At 43.6% G+C, this 15,563-nt stretch overlaps 1 long non-coding RNA gene across 1 annotated transcript; it reads right to left on the reverse strand.

The window, feature by feature from the left end:
• Positions 1 to 300: 300 nt before the first annotated feature.
• On the reverse strand, positions 301 to 14,350 carry LOC142818546 (uncharacterized). Its single transcript, XR_012896054.1, has 5 exons — positions 14,129 to 14,350; positions 12,981 to 13,018; positions 2,793 to 2,956; positions 2,349 to 2,650; positions 301 to 1,770 (listed from the first exon to the last, which is right to left on the reverse strand). It is a non-coding gene; the product is annotated as an uncharacterized LOC142818546 (long non-coding RNA).
• Positions 14,351 to 15,563: the final 1,213 nt, after the last annotated feature.

Raw genomic sequence — 15,563 nt, forward strand, 5'->3', positions numbered from 1 at the left:
AGGGTTTTCCCCGACATTTGGCCCCTTGTAAACTTTTCGGAAGAAAAGTGGAAAAAGATACGCAAATTGTGGTTCACAATTTGCGTATCTTTTTCCAACTTTTCTTTGTAGCGTATACATAGTGAAGTTACAATGCAATTCCTATTAACACCAGCAGATGGCCAAATATTACCATGTATTCATAACATTTATAGAGAAAGGTCACCACAGTGTGGAAAAAACTCTAAGTATGTATGTTTAAGAAATGTCATGCACATACTTGGCATTTACTTTTATAAACAATATTGCAAAATGCATGAAGAATTAGACAATTTCTGTTCCCGCCAGGAAAATCCTCACCTGTTCACCAAAGTATAGATTAGTCTTTTGACCTGCAAGATATGCTGTTAAAGCTAGTCCTTTTCAACAGATAAATATTTCTTATTTCAAATATTTGTAATAAAACAGTCTACAATGCTTACCTGACTACAGCTACATGCAGTTTAACCAGCATTCTCATTTCTTACCAGAAGGTGGCAGAACAGAACATGAGTTCTTCCAGTGCAGACACAACAGCCAAATGAGATTTGAATTCATAAAATGTTTCATTTAAAAAGGAAATGTGTTGCATTAGTTAAAAGTACCTGGCATTTAATTTATTTATTTATTTTTACACACTCAGTTTCATAGCATTTCCCTTTTAAATAAAAACCTACAATTTCACTATTGTTGTAATATTGCAGAATTAGATGTTTTAATATAGATGCTGGTATAACTTATAAGGCTGATATGTACATAAAGCCAAGAGAGTAATATTTTTAAAATCACCTTAGTAATTGAGCAGTCTAAGGGTATGTCTCCACTGCGCGGCTATTTCGGGATGCCAGAGGTATCTTAACAAGCCACCTATTATTTTGAAATATTTTTCAAAATAACAGGCATGCTATTTTGGCATCCTGGTAACCCTTGTTCCACGAGGGTTAAAGGATGTCTCAAAATAGCATGTTATTTCGAAATCTGGCACTGTGTGGATGCGCCAAATTTTAAAATAAGCTATTTCGAAATAGATTTCAAATAAGATACACAATTTGTGTAGTGCAAATTGCGTATCTTATTTTGAGTTTAGGGTGCTGTGTAGATGCACCCGTGTGACTTAAACATGTTTTCAAAGTGTTACCTAAGGCTCCATCCAGCTCCTAGTGGTTATCAAAGACCCATTCCATATTTCTCCATTAATGCTGGTGTTTTAGGCTGATTCCAGTCTGAGAAATTTCATTCTTCTTACCTCAATTCCCTTTACAGTTTCAAGTGGATACACATTTTTTTATTTTCTATCTCAAGCTCTTGTGTATTGTTGTATATTGTTCATCAGTTTCTCTGTATTACTCCAGAGGTAGTTGAATGTCAGTGGTGGATGGAGCAATTTCTAGATATAAAGTGCTTTTTTCCCCTGAGATGAAAGGCGCTGTACATATGCAAGCCATTCTAATTGCTTTTCAAACTGGTCCTTGAAATGTCTCTTCTTCTACTTCCTTTTCTGCTGCTAATCCTACTGAAAGCAAACTTTTAGGTAATAGAGGTGGGATTTTAGGCTTTGTAGAAAAAAAAAAAGAACAGCTCAGAAGTATGACTCATCCCATGAAGCTAGCTAAGGACATGAGCATTGAGACTTAAGAGTCACAGAGAGGATTTATTCTCCATAATAGTTTAGCTCTAGCAGACACTGCTAAGCAAGGCATACTTTGTTGAGCAAACATTCCTCAAAGTGAAGGATGAGGGAAGAACAACTTCCTGTCAAAGAAAGGGCAAAGAGCATTGGAGATTGTAATGTGCTATTGATCCTGAGATTTTAAGGGCTTGAGCATGGCCCCAGTTTTGGCATCTTTGTGCTACTCTCTGTCAAGGGGCTACAAAACTAATTTAACCAACCACTTGAGGCTTTCCTTATTGTGCAGAATGCTGGGTGGAATAAAGATGTTGTATCTGGCTTTTGCCCATCCCACCTCACTTATCTCTGGCATCCAGGGCATTATGGAGACATGTTTGGAATGTTCCTATACTCTCACAGTTTTCCAGGAGACTTAAGGATATGTTGGGGGCTTTTAACAGGATTTGGGGTGTAGAGGTGATGGGATTCTGGATGCTATCCAAGTATGAATGTTATGTAATATTAATCCCAGTCAGACTGGGGGAGCATCCTTTACACTAAATTATAAAGGGTTAATATCTGCCAAAGTCTGAGTCAATTATAATAGAGCCCGTCTTGTCAATAGATTGCTTATAACAATCCATAAGACCATTTAGTGACCTGCTTCCAACCATCTTTAGCAAAGGCTGCTCATTTTTTGTTCTTGTTCCCCATTTCACACCTGGTTTCCAAAGGAGCTGAAGACACACAGGGTCCACTGGCTGGAATCGGAGTTTTGCTTGTTGGTGTGACTCTGACACAACCTCATTTAGAGGCTGAGAGGTGAGATGAGGGGCCTGGAGAAACCCCTCAGTTGACTGGAAGGAGATCAATGAGCTGGGAGTCTGGGAGCTGAAGGGTTTGTTTTTTCTGCTGCGGGAAATGGAGCTGAACGGGACCACATGATACTCTCTTCATGTGCAAGGGGCTTGAGCCGCCTGCTAGAAATTCTCTCAGGAGTCCAGGTTTGAGGATGGCCTCTTCCTAGGAAAAAACCAAGGGTGGAACATTGATGGAGACATCTCTGTGATCCAGGGACAGAGGAAGCCCTCAGTCAGGCTATAAATCAGGGATCTTATTTCTCCCCCCAAGAGAACCACATGCCCTACACAGCAAATGCTTTTACCTCCATGAAGAAGCGGGGCCTTCCATCCCAGGCTCTTTGAAACCCAGCACCACTTGGTTTGATAGGTTGAGGCTCAGCTGCAGGCTGCACTCCTGTGGGAGGCTGACAGGGCCAAGCCCAGATGATGTCTGGGGAGGAGGCTCTTAGTCATTCTCACATCGACCCTGCAGAAGGGCCAAGGGGAGAAGAAAGAGCAGGAAGTGAAGCTCATGCTAAGTCCCTGGCCCATCCTCACCCGCTCAGAAATGGAGATTCTGAGTTCCAGCTGGGCAGACAGGCTGTATCCTGACACAAAGGCCCTTTTGCAGAACATGAGCCGGGGGGCTCTCAGTGGAAGCTGGGGGAATGGGATGGGGGGTCAGGAAAGAGGGGAGGAGAAAGCATGAGTGGAAAAGCTCCTGTTCCAGATGAAGGAATTTTGGGGGCACAGAGAAGGAGCCTGCTTCACAGAAGGGGGAAGAGAATTTCTGACCGTGGATGATGTCATGGTCTCTCTTTGAGGTCACCACCTCCCTACCATCTTCATCCAATAGACTGAGGACCTGCCAAAGGCTTATGTGATGTCACTGCCACACCCACCCTCCCCTGCAGGACTAGTGTCCTGCCCTTGGCCATCCCCTTTAGATATTTAACCTGCTCCTGCAGATCACTTCACTCACTGACAGTTGATTCTGGGGATCCATCAGGCTGACCAACAAAACACCAGAGACTGCTCCCCATGTTACACTCAGTTTTCATCAATTAGGAGACTTTGGGGCCAGAAGGAACTAAGAGCATCTAACCTGACCCTCTGCATATCACGAGCCTCTTGTATGGCACAGGAACTAGTTTTTTACCAAACACTCCAGAAAAGCATCTAGTTTTCATTAGAAGACACGAAGAGATGGAGAGTCCACCGCTTCCCTTGGGAGTTTGTTCCCATGATGAATCACTCTGGCTGTTGAATATCTGTGCTTTATTTCTAGTAGGAATTGGTCTCTTTGCAGAGGGATGCAGATAAGGCAGGTCGACATTGCAAATGAGGCAGGGATTTAATTTGCATAAACATGGCTGCCACGTTTTGCCAACTCAGCACTTTGTCGGCAAAAAGAGGCAGTCTAGAGGGGGATCTGTCGAGAATGTCGAAAAAGGCTTTCTTTCTCGACAGATCCCCCTCTAGACTGCCTCTTTTTGCCAACAAAGAGCTGTCGGCAAAACGCAGTGGCCATTTTTATGCAAATTAGTCACAGGGTATTTAAATCCCTGCCTCATTTGCAATGTCGACCTGCCTTATCTGCATCCCTCTGCCAACAGACGGATGCAGTCTAGACATACCCTTTGTGTCCTCCAGCCCTCCCAGGAAAAAAAAATAGCTCATGCTTAGCCCCCACTGGCAACTAAGCTCTTCCCTCTCCTCTCCAGCGTCTCCTGCCTGCTGGCAGCCCCCTCACTGATTAATTCCTCTCCCACCCTCCTAAAGCATCCTGCTGCTTCAATCAGCTGTTTTGTGGCATGCAGGAGACTGTGAGGAAGGATGAAGGAGGGGGCCAGAAGAGGTGGGGATGAGGAGGGTTGGGGACTTGGGAAAAGGGTGGGGCCTAGGGCAGAGAAGAAAATTGAGCATGACTAGTCCTGGAGGAAGTTGGCACCTATGTTGTTGGGGTTGGGGCCAAATTGTCTGGGTACCTGAGCACAACAAGCCCCCTAGGCCTATCAAGCAGTGTTTCTCAAAGTGGTCCACGGACCCACTCTGAGAAAGCTGCTACCGAGCCACTCTAGTTTGTTTACTTAACGACTCTGCAGTAAACATTAAGTAAACAAACTGGAGCAGCCCATTAACAGCTTTCCCATAGAGGCTCCGTGGACCACTTTGAGAAACACTGCTGTATGGTAATCCACCGTTGGTGTAATGCACTGTAATGAATCACAGGATGGGCTGTACTAGACAGACCCGGTTGCATATCAGGAAAACTCCAGTAGTTTAACTGGCTACTTACAGATGCAAATATCTGATCTGCATTCACACCTGTGTTAACTGCCTTTACAACTGAGCATCAGCCTAGGTATCTTTTGGCTATATGGAGCTAGAAATTTTCTTCAGGTGTAGTATTTTTGTGTGTGGCAACTCATTTAAATGCTTTCCAGATTTAAAAGAAGTTTGTCAAAATTCGGAGAATTAAGAGAACTGTCAGTCAATCTAATTCATTTTAAAAAAGTATTTGAGACTCAAGAATTTGATTTGAGCAATTTGAGTGGATATAATTTAAGTAGCAAACTTTTCAATCTGAGAAAAATCACTTGTTTGGAGGAGGGTCTTCTGGGAGCCCTCTTATGACTAAGAGTATTGCTGACTTTATGGCAAATATAATTCCACATGGAGACACTAATAACCTTTACAGACGGTTTTTGAAATGTCTGGTTCTATAATATGTCAGAGAAAACAGATAATCTAAAAGAGTAAACAAAGTTTATTGCCAATCATTTATGTGGGCATTGCCACATGGATATTTTGATCCCTGTACTTATTGAGGTCAGTTCCCAAATAACTAAAATCTGAGAGAAAAGGCACTTCAATTAAATGAAAATGGACCAAATTCTCCTCTTGGCTATAGCAGTGCTATCCCACTCAGTTTAGGCAGAAGACTCAGGCTGACTGGACTTGCACTGGCATAGATATAGGGCTGGATTACCCAATAGGCAGACTAAGCACGTGCTTAGGACACCAGCAAAAGAGGGGTACAAAAAAAAAAAAAAAAAAAAGATTTTTCTGAAAAAAATTGATATTTCAAAAAAGCATCAAATTAGTCACCATGGGAAAAAATCAGAACTGCACAAAACGCTCTTTTTCTCGGCTGAAAAGAATAAAAAGCCCTCAGAGAACAACTATGTGTCAGGACAGACTTTATTCACTTTCCCTAGTGTGTATGGAAGCGGACAAGTTCATCGAAGCTGACTCGACGAAGCATATCCAGAATTTTGCAATCAGAAACTCTAGAAAGAAGCTATTTTAATTTCAGCATACATGTAAGTTGTGTCATTTCAAAAAATAAAATTTTATTTTACGGTATAGTATTGTTTTTATTTTGAATTACATATGTGGGGGGGGGGGGGGGGGGAAGAGCACCATAATCTTTTCAGTACTTAAGGCCTCTAAAGGTCTTAATCTGGCCCTGCATAGATAAGTGGTGTATTTGGTTCATCCAGCTTTCCAGGATCCGGAAAGCAATACAGAATTAGCAGGGACCTTCCCTCCTCATGTCACCAGAATAAGGATCCTTTGGGGACCAGAAAAGGATCTCTTTTTACATTTGTAGCTCTTTGTGCATAGCAGAAAACATTGTTGTAATGATTAGCAAATTCATTACACACACACACCCCCCCCCCAGACACTTTGTTTTCCATTCATGTCAATTTTTGATTTCATTTGAAAAGTCTGGAATACAATCACACCAACTCTCCAGGCATGATTTGTAATGGTGCAAATGATTTTTGCTATTCTCGGCTTGATCCTGCAAAGTGTCTTCAGCTTCCCATGGAACTCAGGGTATGTCTACGCTACCACCCTAGTTCGAACTAGGGTGGTTAATGTAGTCATATGAACTTGCAAAGGAAGCCCGGGATTTGAATTTCCCGGGCTTCATTTGCATGTTGCCGGGCGCCGCCATTTTTAAATGTCCGCTAGTGCGGACTCCGTGCCCGCGGCTACACGCGGCACGAACTAGATAGTTCGGATTAGGCTTCCTGTTCCGAACTATCTAGTTCGTGCCGCGTGTAGCCGCGGGCACGGAGTCCGCACTAGCGGACATTTAAAAATGGCGGCGCCCGGCAACATGCAAATGAAGTCCGGGAAATTCAAATCCCGGGCTTCCTTTGCAAGTTCATATGACTACATTAACCACCCTAATTCGAACTAGGGTGGTAGTGTAGACATACCCTCAGAGAGTGTTGAGTTCTACTGAACTCCAAGAGACATCTGAGGTTACAAAGAAGTAAGTGGTGCTGACCTGCCATGTAACAAGGGTGTTACCCTTAATCCTATGTGTCCCACCTTTATTATACTCCATGCCTAGCAGGATTAGGTCCTTAGGCTATACATTTTACATCTATAACATGTAATTAATGAATTGGGGGAAGTCTCAATTCTATTTATTTATATATTTATTACTATAGCATTAGTAGCACAGCTCTGTGCTGCAGGGTTGGCTGGGTCAGGATACAAACCTTATCAATCGTACACAATAAAGGAGGAGGAGAAGGTTGAAGGGGGTTGCCACTGTTGTACATGTTAAAAAATTGGCCCCTGCAGGAGACAGGACTCTGGAGTCAGTAGACCAGTTGCCTAGATCCTGTATGGCAACTCCACCCTTCCTAGTTCTGGTTTGCACTGACCAGTTATTTTCATTTCCTGCATCCTGGATTGCAGCTGCGCAGCCTGAAAACAAACATACCCAAGACATGGCACATCTGAAAGCTATTTGAATTTTGATCAGTCACTGATTGGAAAATGCAAGGTAATCTCTGCAGGGGCACATTAATAAGTGCCTGCTCCCAAACTAATCACACAAGTCAAGAGGCAGCTGCTAAGCAACTAAAATCTGGAGGACAATCCCTTTGGAAATAATACTAGAACTAAACAAAGGATGAGTAAGATGGAATCCATCCCCAAAATGTGTGATGTGGTGATTCTTACTGAATTTCTGCCACCTTGTAAAAATGTATGGTAACCCAGCTGCCTAGTAATAGATAGTGATGGCTCATCTGGGTCACCCATGAAGAGCAGGTCAGCAAACATTCAATAATTGTGAATTTCAGGCTGGGGTGGCCACCATTTGCTGATGTGCCTAGGACAGATAGGTGAAGGCTATAGCTGACTCACACCCTGGACTGGCAAGAGGAAAATGTGTCACACACACACACACACACACACACACACACAAGCCAGGGGATTATCCTGTCACCAGGAGGGAGGAGAGTGGAAAGAGTAGTACCTCTCCATTAGATCCCCTCTTTTCCATTCCAGGAGCAAGTCACCTGCTTTTCCAGGGGATGAAAGGAGAGGTAGGGAAACTGAGTCTTATTTTCTTTTGTAATAGGGATGGCTCAGCCCTGAAGGTCTGGGACTCACGTCTCTTTTCCCACCATGGCTTAACAACCATGTAAAAGAAGCAGTGAGGGATAAAAAGTCAAACTCTAGTGCGGTAAATAGAAAGGAGCATAAACACTGCCAAATTAAGTGTAAAAATGTAATAAGAAAAGCCAAAAAGGAGTTTGAAGAACAGCAAGCCAAAAACTCAAAAGGTAATTACAAAATGTTTTTTAGGTACATCAGAAGCAGGAAGACTGCTAACAAACACCAGTAGGGCCCCTGGACAATCATGATTCCAAAGGAGCACTCCAAGATTATAAGGTAATTGCTGAGAAAATAAATGAATTATTTGCTTCAGTCTTCACAGCTGAGGATGTTAGGGAGATTCCCAAACCTGACCTGTCCTTTGTAGGTGACAAATCTGAGGACTTGTCACAGATTGAAGTGTCATTAGAGGAGGTTTTGGAATTAATTGATAAACTTAACAGTAACAAGTCACCGGGACCAGATGGCATTCACCCAAGAGTTCTGAAAGAACTCAAATGTGAAATTGCGGAACTATTAACTATGGTTTGTAGCCTATCCTTTAAATAAAGCCTATCCAGCTTCTGTACCTAATGACTGGAAGATAGCTAATGTAATGCCAATATTTAAAAAGGCCTCTAGAGGCGATCCCGGCAATTACAGGACAGTAAGTTTAACATCAGTACTGGGCAAATTAGTAGAAACAATAGTAAAGAATATAGTTGTCAGACACATAGAAGAACATAATTTGTTGGGCAAAAGTCAACATGGTTTTTATAAAGGGAAATCATGTCTTATGTACTAGAGTTCTTTGAAAGGTCAACAAACATGTGAATGAGGGAGGATCCAGTAGATATAGTGTACTTAGATTTCCAGAAAGCCTTTGACAAGGTCCCTCACCAAAGGCTCTTACATAAATTAAGTTGTCATGGAATAAGAGGGAAGATCCTTTCATGGACTGAGAACTGGTTAAAAGAGGTAAACAGTGAGGTGTCAAAGTTTGCAGACGATACTAAACTACTCAAGCTAGTTAAGAACAAAGCAGACTGTGAAGAACTTAAAAAAGATCTCAAACTAAGTGACTGGGCAACAAAATGGCAAATGAAATTCAATGTGGATAAATGTAAAGTAATGCACATTGGAAAAAATAACTCCAACTAATTATATATATATATATATATATATATATATATATATATATATATATATATATATATGATGGGGCTAATTTAGCTACAACTAATCAGGAAAGAGATCTTGGAGTCATTGTGGATAGTTCTCTGAAGACATCCACACAGCAGCAGTCAGAAAAGCAAACAGGATGTTAGGAATTATTAAAAAAGGGATAGAAAATAAGACGGAGAATATCTTATTGCCCTTGTATAAATCCATGGTACTCCCACATCTTGAATATTGCATACAGATGTGGTCCCTTTATCTCAAAAAAGATATACTAGCATTAGAAAAGGTTCAGAGAAGGGCAAGTAAAATGATTAGGGGTTTGGAACAGGTCCCATTTGAGGAGAGATTAAAGAGACTAGGACTTTTCAGCTTGGAAAGAGGAGACTAAGTGGGGATATGATAGAGGTCTATAAAATCATGAGTGGTGTGGAGAAAGTGAATAAGGAAAAGTTATTTACTTGTTCCCATAATATAATAACTAGGGGCTACCAAATGAAACTACCGTAAATTAGCATATATAACCCATGCACATGCATTGCCTGCACCGATGCATAACCTGCGGTTTTCCTGATTGTGTTAAAAAAGTCTTAGATAACCCACGCACGTTTATAGCCCGCAGGAGATGAATAGCACCTGTAATGAAGTGTTAATGAACCGCAGCGGATGACTGAGCAGTAAGTATGCTACAACCCTTATTGCTGGTATATAACCCCTTTGAACCATACTGTTTTACCATTCATTTATTCCTTTAGTAGTTTTAACTTGTACTGAATTTATAAAAAGTATTTTAAACTTAAAACGTTTTAAACATGCCTCAGTGCAAATTCTACACAGCCAATTTTAAGTTGTGTGTTGTGACATATGCCAAGGACAATGGCAACAAAGAGGCAGGGAGAAAATACTCTGTTAATGAAAAGTCTGTTAGGGAGTGGAGAAAGGAAGAAGCAGAGCTTGAGAAATTACACCCTAGAAAAAGAGCGCAACGTGGAAAGAAAGCCAAATGGCCAAATCAGAGAGAGGACAAACAGGCGGTGTCAAGAGTAGCCATACAACTCAAGGCTCGACTTATGGCTATGGAACAGAAAATCTATAATTTTAAGGGGGGCTTGGGAAATTGGGTGTACAAATTTATGTGGAGAAACAATCCGTCAGTTCGCACACGGACATCTGCTAGCCAACGACTTCCCGATGAATGGGAGAACAAAATGGATGATTTTAAAACTTTTGTACATAAAGAAATTCACTAGCTGGGCTTGAAACCAAGCAACGTTATTACCATGGACGAAGTGCCCATGTCATTTGATATACCCACCACTTGGTCTTTTGCAGAAACTGGATCGAAAAGAGTCTGTTTAGCAACCACCGGTCATGAATGCACCTGTTTTACTGTAGTGTTGGCATGCATGGCAAATGGTGATAAATTAAAACCAATGGTGATTTTTAAGAGGGTACTGATGCCTAGAGAAAAACTGCCGGATGGCGTTTGTAACAAAAAGGGATGGATGAACACAGAAGTTATGAAGATGTGGACAGTCTGTAAATGTGGTTCTGTAAATGTGAAATTCTTCCTGACGTTGACTTTTCTAGGTCTGAATCCGACTACAACAGCACAACTGATTCGGCACCACAGACCTCAACTGTCACCGAAGCTCACCTACCTAGTCTTGACTATGGATGTTTTTCAAGACAGTGATTATGACAAAAGTTTTTGATGGTTTTGAAAACTCAGATGCTGAGGAGGATGCTGCTGGCACTGATTCTAGTAATCAGATGAATGAACTTATGTATTTTATGACAATGTGAGGATGGCTTTTTTTTTTTAACGGTTTTACTGTATACTTATTCTTTTACTAGTTGCACAGTAAAGTTCTAACTTTTAATGCATTTTAACATCACTGCCTCTATTATTTAATTAAAATATGCTGCTTTTATCAAGTAAGAGTCAGGCTTGTCTTCCTGTACTTTCAGTAAAAAAAAAAATCTGTATAACACACGGACGAGTATAGCCCGCGGGGGGGGGGGGGGGTATGTGTGTAAAACTTTGCATAACCCATGGGTTATATATGCTAAAACACGGTAATGGGCAGCAGGTTTAAAACAAATAAAAGGAAGTTCTTCTTCACACCGCGCACAGTCAATCTATGGAACTCCTTGCTGGCGGAGGTTGTGAAGACTAGGACTAGAACAGGGTTTAAAAGAGAACTAGATAAATTCATGGAGGTTAGGTCCATCAATGACTATTAGCCAGTATGGGTAAGGAATGGTGTCCCTAGACTCTGTTTGTCAGAGGGTGGAGATGAATGACAGGAGAGATCGCTTGATCATTACCTGTTCGATTCACTCCCTCTGGGACACCTGGCATTGGCTGGATGTCAGGATGGGCTGAATGGACCTTTGGTCTGACCCGGTATGGCCATTCTTAGGTTCTTATGATAGCCCTAGAGCGGCAGTGAACAGATGAAACTCAGGACATTGCAGAGAAACTGCAGAGAATGTAAAGGCTCTTTCCAGGAAGATCCTGAGACCACCGAAGCTGTGAGAGAGGAACCTAAGGAGCAGGAGATTACTGTGGGAATTTGGGCCTAGAATTTTGGGGGCCTAGAGTCCAGTGCCAGAAGGCTAAGCTCCTGCTAGGCAGGGTGATCATATTTTCCTATGTGGAATATGGGACACCAAGGGGTGGGGGGCGGTTCGCTGGCACTTGGAGATTTAGCCCAGTGGGGGCGAAAGGAAGCCACTGCTACTCAGGGCTTCAGCCCTGCATGGGGAGAAGGGAGAGGAGAGCTGCCAGCTTACAGGGCTTCAGCCTCACAGTGTGTGTGTGTTGGTGGGGGGGTGTTGCCAGTGCTCAGGGCTTCAGCCCCGTGGAGGAGGAGGCAGAGGGGAGCCACCAATGCTCAGGGCTTCAGTCCCACAGTGTGTGTGTGTGGGGGGGGGGGGGGGGGGAGTCACCGGCGTTCAAGGCTTGAGCACGGCAGGAGGGGGAGAGGGCTGCTAGTCCTGCAGTGGTGCGGGAGGAGGGTCACTGGCACTCGGGGCTTCAGGCCCACATCGTTGGCAGGGGATGAGCCGCTGGTGCACAGGGCTTCAGTCCTGAAGGGGGTGGGGGAGGAACTACCAGCACTCAGGACTCCAGCAGCTGAAGTTTTAAGTGCCAGTGGCTCCCTGCCCACCCTGCCCCACTGCAGGGATGAAATTCACTCCTGCAGTATGAGGAGTGGGGAGGGGAGATGTGCCTGTTTTTTTAAAAAGTCAGGACACAGGGAGGAGGCCTTAAATAAGCGACTGTCCTGGTAAAAACAGGACCGATGATCACCCTTAGGCAAAGCTGGGAGTATGGGCTCTGAAACTAGACAGAAGAAGAGCTCTGGCGATGGGAAAGGAACACCAGAGCTTATGGAGATGGACTGTGTTAGTTCCCTTGAGCGTTGTTAAGAACTATTTCTGATATTAAACCGGACCAAGGCAGGGCATCTTTTTATCCACATGAAAAGCTGTGTGCTGTTCTTCAGGGGCCTGCAAAAGAGGGCAAAAAGGGCTGGGGGCTTTCAAAGTGACCCCTGGCCACAAGGAGATGCTCAGAAAATGGCCACCCCACTACACGTCTGACTCTCACAACAGCAGCATGAAGGCCAATGAGTAAAAAGACTGGCGTGAACCTGGGGGCTCAGGAGGCAAGTTCACCTCTCAGAGCTGGATTTATTACAGAGAGTGACAGCGTGTGATGCAGCTAAATCAAGGCGCTCCAGATGTCAAGTTTTAATTATTTTATTTCATGTTTTAAAAACATTTCCTAGTTCCTCAGGAGCATTCCTGCCTGTCTCTCACTCTGTCCAGCTGGATTTCTCTGGGGGGTGAGTAGTCTTCCCCCACATACCCAAGAAGAACATAGAAGCAAAGGACCCTACAGCTCTTACCTTACAGCAGACACCGTTGCATTGTATTTTCTCTCTGCCTGCAGAGAGAAAATGCAATCTTCTTTACACAAAGGCAGAGGAAAAGAGAGGAACAGTGGTAAATCTACACACAAATCTAAAATCAAAAGGAACCTTCAGCTTAAAAAAAACATAGGTGTCACAGTCTGAAAACTGTTCACTTACACCAAGCCTCTAAAGCTACAGTAAATGGAAAGGACTTCAGGAAAAAAAATTCCTTTTTTTTTTTTTTTTTCCAGTATTTGCCAGTACTTTTATCTGGTGAGTTTTGCTGTTTCTCCTGCTACATTGCCACTTCCCTCATTGTTCATGTGGGTCTTTCACAAAGCAAGAAAAAAAAAAAACACTTAAAATATAGGACTAAGAAATACACTGGCCGCTTGAATTTGTGCAAGAGCACTGACTTTGTAATGTACAAAATCAGTGATTCTTGCACAAATACTTTCACGCTCCCGCTCAGAAAAAAGCCCTCTTGCACAAGAATACTTGCACAAGAGGGCCAGTGTAGAAAGGGAAGAACTGTTTTGCGCCAAAAAGCCCCGATGGCTAAAATGGCAATCAAGGCTTTCTTGCGCAAAATCACATCTAGACTGGCCACGGATGCTTTTGCGCAAAAGCATCCATGCCAATCTAGACACGCTTTTGCGGAAATACTTTTAAACGGAAAAACGTTTCCGTTAAAAGTATTTCCGCAAAATCATGCCAGTGTAGACGCAGCCTAAGGGTATGTCTACACTGTAAGGCTATTTTGGGATACTGGTGGTATCCCAAAATAGCTACCTGTCAGGGGGTTCACGCCCCCAGTGTGCCTCAGTGCCCCCTGACTGTCCTCATATAGCCCCTCGCAGGGCAAGTTACAGTCTGTTTGGGTTGCTCATCATAGGCACCAAAGCAGTATATAACTGGCCCTTTAAGCAAGGCCGAGTCCACAAAGCAGTTTATAACTGTTGTAGCAGGGCGCACCCCAGGTAGGGGGACCCGGGCCCACCCTACTCCACCGGGTCCCAGCCCAGGGCCCTGTGAGCAACCAGGTAACGGGTCACTCCCTCGGCAGGGTCATCCAGCCGAACGCACCGAGGTTCTCGGGCCAGGAGGGGCGGCTCCCGCTCCTGCCCTGGGCCACTTCCTACCTGGATCCCCGGTCTTCCTTCCCCTGGACTTGTCCAGCTGGCTGCAATCTCCAGGCCGGCGTCCCCTCGGCCGGCAGTCTCCGGGTGGCACCAACTCGCCTCCGCCTTCCTCCCGGCCCCTCCTGGAATCCCTGGCAACCGCTGGGTAAGAGCTCCCTGCTCCAGTCCTTCTCCTTCAGCTATCTCCCTCCAAGGAGATCCTGCTCACTCTGTAGTCAGCCCTCCACTGGCTTCCCCTAAGCAACCTGTGCTTCTCTATATACACCTGCCAGCTGGGCTCACACTCCCCTAATGGGTTCAGCTGGCTTCCCCAAGCCAATTGTACTGCCCTAGATAGTTGCTTGCCAGCTGGGCTCTGCCTAGCCCCAAATGGCTCCAGCTGGCCTCTTTCTTTCTAGCCCTGGCTCCAGGCCTGAGTCCTGGTCTTAAAGGGCCAGTGCAGGGCAGGCGCCCTGTCACACTACCCCATGTCCAAGGAACATGCCCATTATTTCAAAATATTTTTTTATATAACAGACACGCTATTTTGCCATCCCTGTAAACCTTGTTGCTGGAAGAATAAGGGTTGGCTTGAAATAGTGCTTTATTTCAAAATTTGGCCCCATGTAGATGTTCCAAATTTCAAAATAGCCTATTTTGAAATAAAATCAAAATAAGACATGCAATTTGCATAGTGCAGATTGCATATCTTATTTTGAGCTAAGGGTGCGGTGTAGACACACCCCTAAGATGAGCAGTCACCTCCCTTGGCTTACTCTTCTCCCCCACCAACCAGCCAAAACTACCCTCGCTGCTGTTCCTCTCAAAGCTTCCCCCCCAGGCATTAACAGACGTTATTCTGAAATAACAAAATGTGCGTCTACACTACAAGCTTTTATTCCAAACTAATATCAAGCTGGAGGACTTCTTACTCCGACTCATGGTAACTCTCATTTCATGAGGAGTTAGGGAAATGGAAGGAAGAGTGTTCTTCCTTCGACTTTCTGCTGTGTAGACAATGCCAAAAGCTGAAATAAGCTTCACAATTGACGTAGTTGAAGTTGCATAGCTTACTCCGACGTTAGCCCTGCTGTGTAGACATACCCTTACTAAAAAAACTTAAAAAACAATGTATGGTCCTGCAGTGCCTTGGAGACTAACAAAAAATTAAGATAGATAGTAGTATCATGAGTTTTTGTGGGTACAACCCACTTTTTCTACCTCTGGACCCCTTGCTCCATTCATCTGAAGAAGCAGGTTGTGTCCACAAAAGCTCATGATACCATCTTCCTTTTTTTGTTAGTCTCTAAGGTGCTGCAGGACCATTTGTTTTTTAAACTCTTGATAGTGGTTCTTTTTAAAGATTTAGATCAATATGATAATAAAAATGTTTAAATAAATAGATTGGGATATTTTTGGTTATTGTTTTTTGTTTAAGTGACTGTGGACAATTGAT

The sequence above is a fragment of the Pelodiscus sinensis genome, chromosome 16, assembly GCF_049634645.1.
Source record: "Pelodiscus sinensis isolate JC-2024 chromosome 16, ASM4963464v1, whole genome shotgun sequence".
In the NCBI taxonomy this organism is placed as follows: domain Eukaryota; kingdom Metazoa; phylum Chordata; order Testudines; family Trionychidae; genus Pelodiscus; species Pelodiscus sinensis.